Source organism: Berghia stephanieae, chromosome 1 (genome assembly GCF_034508935.2).
Source record: "Berghia stephanieae isolate SIO BIC M18660-M18661 chromosome 1, UCSD_Bste_1.3, whole genome shotgun sequence".
NCBI classification, from domain to species: Eukaryota; Metazoa; Mollusca; class Gastropoda; order Nudibranchia; family Aeolidiidae; genus Berghia; species Berghia stephanieae.
In genome coordinates, this window is record NC_088360.1 from 142105489 (window position 1) to 142114579 (window position 9091).

Sequence of the window (9091 nt, forward strand, 5' to 3'; positions counted from 1 at the left end):
CCAAGCAAGAACGTTACTCTTTATCGCTCATTTTGTTTGCGGCGTTGAACTGATTCGGAAACTTTGGTTATCTCGATCTTTAAAAAAAAAGACTGAAATCTTTATGACTAATAGAAAATCATCTTTACTCTTTGATATGATGCTCCCGCTCTCACGTGCATGATGCATCACTCAGCCAAATGAATTGCTCACAAATAATATTATAGAAAAGATCAGTGCACAGTCTAAGTAGGTACCTACGAACTAGACTACTAGAAGGTGAGGAATGTAAAAAACCTATTGATCAAAATGAATAAAACAACTTCAAAACAAAAAAACAAAATGCATTTTAGGAGAGGGACCAAAATCCTGCCTCGGCCAACTAATAAAAAAACAAACAAACAAAAACAAAAACAAAAACAAACAAACAAAAAAAATGTTTCGGGATCAAAATCCTTCCTCAGACAACCAATTAATACAAACAAAAAACAAAAAACAAAATGCATTTTAGGAGCGGAACGTTTCGGGACCAAAATCCTTCCTCGGCCAACTAATAAAAAAATTAGCGTGATAGATCACGTGAAATCAGAAAAAACGAGATGACAAGTGTCTGTACCTTCCGTTTGACCCCTAGACATTGCATGCTAAATTTTCTGTTCCTTTCTTTTCTCCTGCAGATATGTGGTCTTGTGGAAGAAACACTCGCTTTCTGGTGGGAAGGTTCGAGCCTCGCTTCAAGAGCACTCGAAAAAGGCTCTTTATTCACATTCTCTCACCGAAGTCAGATGTAAAAAGAGTACCTGTCCGTTAATAGCGTTGTCTCTGTCGGGAAAAAAAAATTGCGTTATCGCCTAACAAGTATCATGTCACGCTCTACATCACGCGTTGGCTCTGTCCTAACAGGCGTCTTGTCACGTCCTACATGTTAGGTGTAGCTGTTGGTCAGGGACCCTTGTAAAGCGCTTTGACCACGTTTAGTGGATATTGCGCTATATAAAAGCTCAAATTTTTAATAATTTTGTTCTTTCCTTTTTTTTTCAAGCGACAGTGCGCAATCCATTTGTCTAAACCTATTCTTGGATCTGGATCTTTAAACTCAATTTGCATTCACATTCAAAACACTTTTTAGATTAAAAAAAAAAATATTTGTCATAAAAACGTCTTCCTCATAAATTTGTAATCGGTTCAAAATTATTAACAAAAAAATAGATATTTAAATAAAACAGCCTCTAACCTTGATGCACGGGCAGTTTTATCATCCATATGTGACCCTTCGCCTCAAAACGGTATTAAGTCGGGTTGGTTAAGATGTTGAAAATTGAATTTATAGCCAGAAATATCAGACTTGTGTTGAGTTTGTATTTAGGAGAATGGATACCATATTTTAGGGTGCTAATGCCAGCAATTTATATTATTGACCAGTTTAACATTTAATTCGGCTTTTAGGCATGTGGTTCGTTCCGACATAATACCGTTTTGAGACGATGGGTCACATATGAACAAAAAAAACCGACACTAGACACGAAGGCAAACAAACCGTGCATGATGTCTGATGAACGGATTTGCACGTTAACTCCTTAACGCCGGGATTGAAATCCTTTGAAGTTTCCTCTTACATCCATTACACTAGCTAAATGGTGAGGCTATGTGGTCTAGTGGTATGCATGACACTCGCTTTCGGATCGGAAGGTCCTGGGTTCGAGCCTGCGGTCGGCGCATAGTTGAGTCCTTGGAAAAGGCTCTTTACTCACATTCTCTCACCGTACTCAGGTGTAAAATGATTACCCGGCGGTTAACAGCGTTGTCTTTGTCCGAAAAATTGTAATATCGCCTGACAGGCGTCATGTCCCGTCCTACATGTTAAACGTTGCTGTTGACCAGGGACCCTTTGTAAAGCTCTTTGAGCACATTTAGTGGATATCGCGCTATATAAAGCTCAATTAAAAAAAAAATTCCTATTGCCCCTAGAGACTGAACTCTGTTTGCCAAGAGAGCAGGGACACCGATGCTAAGAAGACTTCATATTTGAACCCCTGGTTAATTCAGAAAAGTGAGTGAGTGGAGCAGGCACTTATGTTGATAAAAACAAGAGATGAAGTGAATAGGAAAGTTCCAGAAGACAACAGTAGAGAATAAAAATTTCGCGGCGGCGATGGGCATCGAACAGGCGACCTTACTGGTACGACAACTTCGCCTGGCAGGGGGAGAGCGGTTCGAGCCCCCAATGCCGCCGAGAAATTTTTATTCTCTATTTCCTTTGGCACTTTCATGTCTTGTTATTGAACCTGGTTGGATCACAAATAATGCTCTCTTGTTGAAAACAGTAAAATGGAATGCCAGTTTAGCTCACACAATCCTATAGATTTTTTGCTGCTTTTCAAAATTGGAAAAAAAATGTATTAAAAATGAACATGCGCATAGATAGTTTTATTCAACTATCATTAAAATGTAAAATTTTAAAACAGTAGTTTTTATATTACGCCTATAATTTGTCTCAGAAAAAATGTAATAAATAGACATGGGGGTAAAAGTGACACGAGTAAACTACGTATATAGTCGGTGTTAGGGTTGAGTGAGGTAAGGTAATCTAAATCAACACTGCCTGCAAAGAGTTAAAATAGCCAATTTGCTCTCTTCACCATCCCTTCATCAAACATCATATCATGACATAACCACATGTAATTTTAGAGTTTGAGAATAAAATCTGTTTTTCAAATAGTCAGAGTTGTAATGTAAATATAATGCAATTTTCAGAATTGCGTAATGATATGAGTCATCAAAATTACATGGCATCCTTTTGCATATTATTATCTAGTTCTCATCTGAAAATATAGTGAAATACCGTTCTAGTAACAGTTAAGCGCGGCTATGTGGTCTTGTGGTATGACACTCGCTTTCGGATCGGAAGGTCCTGGGTTCGAGTCTCGCTCGGAGTATAGTTGAGTCTTTGGAAAGGGCTCTTTACTCACATTCTCTCACCGTACTCGGGTGTAAAATGAGTACCTGGCCGTCAACAGCGTTGTCTCTGTCGGAAAAAAAATGATAATATCGCCTAACGGGCGTCATGTCTAGTTCTACGTGTTGTTCTGTTGGTAAAGCGCTTTGAGCACGTTTAGTGGATATTGCGCTATGCAAAAGCTCAAAGGTCAAGCTCAAGTGCGAACTGGTGTAAGATTAAATTCTGAAAAGGTGTGCATGAAACATTGTTAAACAAAGAAGAAAGAAAAATACAAGAATAAAAAAAAACCTATCCCAAAAATAATTCACACACCTGGACCGGGGCAGGCTGTTTTACATGGCGTTACACAGAGAACGTCAACATAGCATTGCGCATGCGTCTCTTTTATCAAATAAGAAATATATCGTTTGGTAAATGAGATATCACTTTCAAAATGTTATTACATCACTGTGAACTTTTCATCAAAATAAGTTTATTGGTTATATTTTTATTTTATTATAGTCTTTATGTTTCTTTTTTTGTGTTTTCTTCCTGTATTGTCCGGCTTTGTTACACACCTTTTCAGATTTTAATGGAATTCAACTGGTCAAGTTGATTGAAAATGTGAAAACCGTTCAGATCAATATTTTGTGAATACCAATATATTCTCCTCAAATATTGGCCGATTTATATATATTCTCCTCAAATATTGGCCGATTTATTACACATTGTCGATGGAATTTCAGTTATTTAAAAAAAAATGGCTATAATATTATATTCAGACCGGGTGTGAAAGTCAACAGATGATCACAAAATCAAATTTAGGATTATGAATACATCATTTAGATATTAAGTTTTAATCACCGATGACTTTTTGATGAACAACATCGCTTTCGATGATAGTTTTTAAATATTATTTATTTATTTATTTATTTATTTATTTATTTATTTATTTATTTATCTATTTATTTTTCATGCGACTATCAGAGATGATGAAAGTCCCCTGCTCGAGCCCGCTGCAAAATTGAGTTATTGGAAAATGCTCTATACTCACATTCTCCCTCCTTACTCAGTTGTAAAATGAGTACTTAGTCAGTTATCGTTATCAAAAGAAAAATTATGACAAAGATACAGAAACTCAGGTTTTAATTGATTCATGAATCAATCTGTTTATGTAGTTACCTATTTATTTAACACTCATTCATTTATTATTATCAATTCCCTGATCATTTGTTTATAATTGATTATTATTTCTTATTGATTAATTTTTTGTTTGTTTAACGTGTAAAAAGAAAATACATGGGAGGCTATCCTACTATCATGTCAATATATCAAAATTTACACAGTATTGTCCCTTGCTAAACCTATTGGCCAAACAATGAGTAGGCGATGAGGTCACGTTTATAATGTGTCGCTAAAAGACATAATAACGGTTGTAGATTCCTATAGATAGTATGCGCTTGACTAAGAAGCTCAAAACATTGCCATCCGGAAATATAACGGACCAATACACAAATCTATGTGTAATCTTGAACGTTTATAGTCTGGTTAATACAGTTTAGTGGGAATTACTCATAAACATAAACGCGGATGGCAAAAAACAATAACAAAGACCAGAGTGACGTCATCTTCGTTCTACCAAGAATATGAGTTTAATTTAAAGAGAGCGTAAAACGTTAATAATTACCCTTAGAAGTTCTAATATTGTCAGAATAAAGGGAACAGATAAATGCAAGATGAAAGCAGAGAAAATAATATTATATCTTTGAGTCTGAGAGTTGAAAGCTGCAATTCTATCCTGTTTTTACTGATTTTATATATATATTATATGTCCATATTGAGTGAATGCATAATATGCTTCAACAGTCGTAACGTCACTTCCCTCGTAATGACGCATGATAACTTTGTAACTGGCTCTAAACTCTCGGAACAATGGCGGATGCCCTTATGAAATATTTCTCTGGCGAGCATAAAAGCGTATCCAGAGAGAAAAAAATCATTATAAATCTGATCATGTTTTGACTTTTACACTTTCTGATCACAAGATATATGAAGAATAAAAAGTACCGATTTTCTTTGTTAAGAACCACGATGGCCGCCGTTGCTGGGCGACGTGACATCAGACTATTGAATCCAATTCAAATCTGAAAACGATGTCCCAAGGATAATTAATGTTAACCAAATAAATCTACTTGTCACGCATCGAGGTCATGACTTGGAAAGTGTGCTGATATTAACCCATGACTGGAGGCCCAGGAATAACTATTTTACGGTCATTAACTATCGTTTATTTGCCATGAGTGACTCGCCCCACTATAAAATAATTTAAAAAAAAAAACAAAAACAAAAAACAAAAACGAAAGAACCCCCCCCCCCCCCCCTCCAAAAAAAAAAAAACACAAACAAAACACTTGAGCTTTTATATAAGGCAATATCCACTAAACGTTCTCAAAGCGCTTTACAAGAGGTCCCTAGCCAACAGCCACACTTAACATGTATAACGAGACAATACGCCTATTATGCGATATTACAAATTGTTTTTCGCACAGAGGCAACGCTGTTAACGGTCGGGTACTCATTTTACACCTGAGTACGGTGAGAGAATTGAGTAAAGAGTCTTTTCCAAGGACTCAACTATGAGCCGAGCGAGGCTCGAACCCAGAACCTTCCGGTCAGAAAGCGAGTGTCATACCACAAGACCACATAGCCGCACAAATAACATAAAAATATTCCTAGGAGAATAAATATTTTTTTTCTTTGTGCTTGAAGTGAATTTTTCATTTTTGAAAAGTCAACTTTTCTTTGTAAGATCTAAATTAGAATGTCGATAAATTATGTTACAATTTTGTTTTTGAATCTATTGTGAAGTGTTTTAAGTTTGGGTCTATTTAATTGATATTGCGCTAATATGAAAATGTCACCTATATCGATAGATAGTATGCAGATGACGTCACTCAGGCCTTTGTTATTGTTTTTTGCCATCCGCGTTTGTGAGTTGTTCTCACTAAACTGTATTAACCAGACTATAAAAGTTCATGGTTACACAGAGTTTTGTGTGTTGGTCCGTTATACTTCCGGATGGCAATGTTGTGAACTCCTTGGCCAAGCGCATTCTATCTATAGATAGAACGAAGATGACGTCAATCTCGTCTTTGTTATTGTTTTTTTTGTTTGCCATCTACATTTATGAGTAATTCTCACTAAACTGTATTACCCGACTATAAACGGTCGAGGTTACACATAGTTATGTGTGTTGGTCCGTAAAACTTCCGGATGGCAATGTTGTGAACTCCTTTGTCAAGCGCATACTATCTATATGAACATTTCACCTATATCTATAGATAGAATGCGCTTGGCCAAGGAGTTCACAACATTGCCATCCGGAAGTATAGATAGTATGCAGATGACGTCACTCAGGCCTTTGTTATTGTTTTTGCCATCCGCGTTTGTGAGTTGTTCTCACTAAACTGTATTAACCAGACTATAAAAGTTCATGGTTACACAGAGTTTGTGTGTTGGTCCGTTATACTTCCGGATGGCAATGTTGTGAACTCCTTGGCCAAGCGCATTCTATCTATAACGGGCCAACACACAAACTGTGTAACCATGAACTTTTATAGTCTGGTTAATACAGTTTAGTGAGAACATCTCACAAACGCGGATGGCAAAAACAATAACAAAGGCCTGAGTGACGTCATCTTCGAACTATCTATTGAGGGATGTGAGTTAGCCAACGTGCTTTTATTAGCAGGTCTGATAACCAAAGACAATATTATGGGCTTGTTGTAACATTATTGTAATGGACAGTATTTTACGTTGGTTTGAGAACATTGCTGTCACAGTAAAGATTGTTCACATTTATTCTTTTAATTTTTATTTTAGTAAGAACTGAATTCATCTCACTCCAGTAATATTTCGGTAGGCTTAGAAAAACTTTACCTTCTAATATTAGATCATCTTTCCTTTAATAGCCTTCCCTCGAATTAATTTCTAATTAGTGAATACGTTTCGTTCTACATTCTGTCACGTAGCCACTTATTATAAAAGCTGATAGGTCTAACATTCTACACTCACTTCTCTCTACAATCTATGCCTGACGGCCAGCCGCTCCATTCCTCATACATCGATATATTTTATTTGAAGATTTTTATCTTTTGGTACTTTGTGGATATTTTTATCTCCACCATCAGGATGCCGGGGCTTTTACCTTTCATAGTGCAGTCTTCGACACATCAAGGATCAAACCTGAGCCCGCTGTCGGAGGAATATATAATTCATCCCTTGCAACTGCCTGGAAGTGGAACCTTACAAACCTGAGCCCGCCGTCGGAGGAATATAGAATTCATCCCTTCCCAACTGCCTGGAAGTGGAACCTTACAAACCTGATATTATATCATCATAAGTTACGTAATGTCTCAATCTTTCTATTTGTAACTGCCATAATCATTATTCATCTCATTTAATTAAATTTCATATTTCTTTTTATTTCATCTTAAACAAATCGTTAATTGTTTTTCATTTTAAAGTAACTAGTAAATTCTGGGGCCTTATTCTACATATCTTTATGCATAGTCGAGTAGCTCTTTACTCACTTGAGACCATAACAATTACCATTACAATAATAATGCGTCCATTATAATTTGGTTATCAGATCTGCAAAATAGTACACGTCAATGTAACACAGATAACACACAGAAAATATGCTTAGATCTCATGTTATTTCGTCATACACACTTTACCTCGTGATTTTCCGTGGCGTGACAAATTTCCGGATTTTCCCGGAGAAATATTTTTAACCACAAAGATAACGAACAAGTGGACAGGGATATATGTGATATGGAGAGAGAGAGAGAGAGAGAGAGAGAGAGAGAGAGAGAGAGAGAGAGAGAGAGAGAGAGAGAGAGAGGAGAGAGAGAGGTGATAAGAAAAGATAATAATTACCCGTGACAGTAATATTGTATGCGTACTTCCCTTCGTACTTACTTGCAAATTATGCATAGAACGAAATACCATGACCAAGATAACAACCTGTCTCAATCGTATAGTCGGCAGGTTTTGGCCTATTTCAATCCTGTTAGGCTGGAGGAGGAGGAGGAGGAGGAGGAGGAGGAGGAGGAGGAGGATAGCAATGAGTTGCCAGTTTGGTATTTATGTGACCAAAATTCTTAAGTTACAAAATGTAATCTTTTGAAGACACCAGGATTGAAATTACATGTACATGTTTGAAGAACTGACAACGGAACGCAATTATGAGCTTTTAAAAACATTTTAATGGGCAATATTTTGTGTTATTTAAGAGTTTTTCCATTACTAGAGCTTTTATATAGCGCAATATCCACAAAACGTGCTCAAATCGCTTTACAAAAGGTCCCTGACCAACAGCAACAAGTAACATGTAGAACGAGACATGACGCCTGTTAGGCGATGCGACAATTTTTATTTCGACAGAGACAACGCTGTTAACGGTCAGGTACTCATTTTACACCTGAGTACGGTAAGAGAATGTGAGTAAAGAGCCTTTTCCAAGGACTCAACTATGCGCCGAGCCGAAAGCGAGTGTCATACCACTAGACCACACAGTCGCACTAGACTATAATAATTTTGGTTATCAGTCCGACAACTCAGCCTGCACGTCGGACCAAAATAATCCATTTGGCGATAAGACATTATCTTAATTTATTCATTTATTCATTTATTTATTTACTTATAAATATTAGTTAAAGCATTATTCTATATTCATGTTTACATGTAATATAGTCAAATTGAGACAATGCACTATAAATAGTTCGAAAATGACGTCACTCAGGTCTTTGTTATTGTTTTTTGCCATCCGCGTTTATGAGTAATGCTCACTGAACTGTATTAACCCAACTATAAACGTTCATGGATACACACAGTTTTGTGTGTTGGTCCGTTATACTTCCGGATGGCAATGTTATGAGCTTCTTAGCCAAGCGCATACTATCTATAGTTTTACTGAATGGTCATCAACTTACAACAAATTGATATTGACGCTTTCATAATGTAGAGACTGACAATTCAGAAAAAAGGCAATTAATAATATAGTTGCCTCTAATTGCACTAGATATATCGCAATTCCCACACTATTGACTGAATGAAAATGAGGTCACTCATCTTTATGTTATTATTTTTAGACCATTTAGGTCATACTCT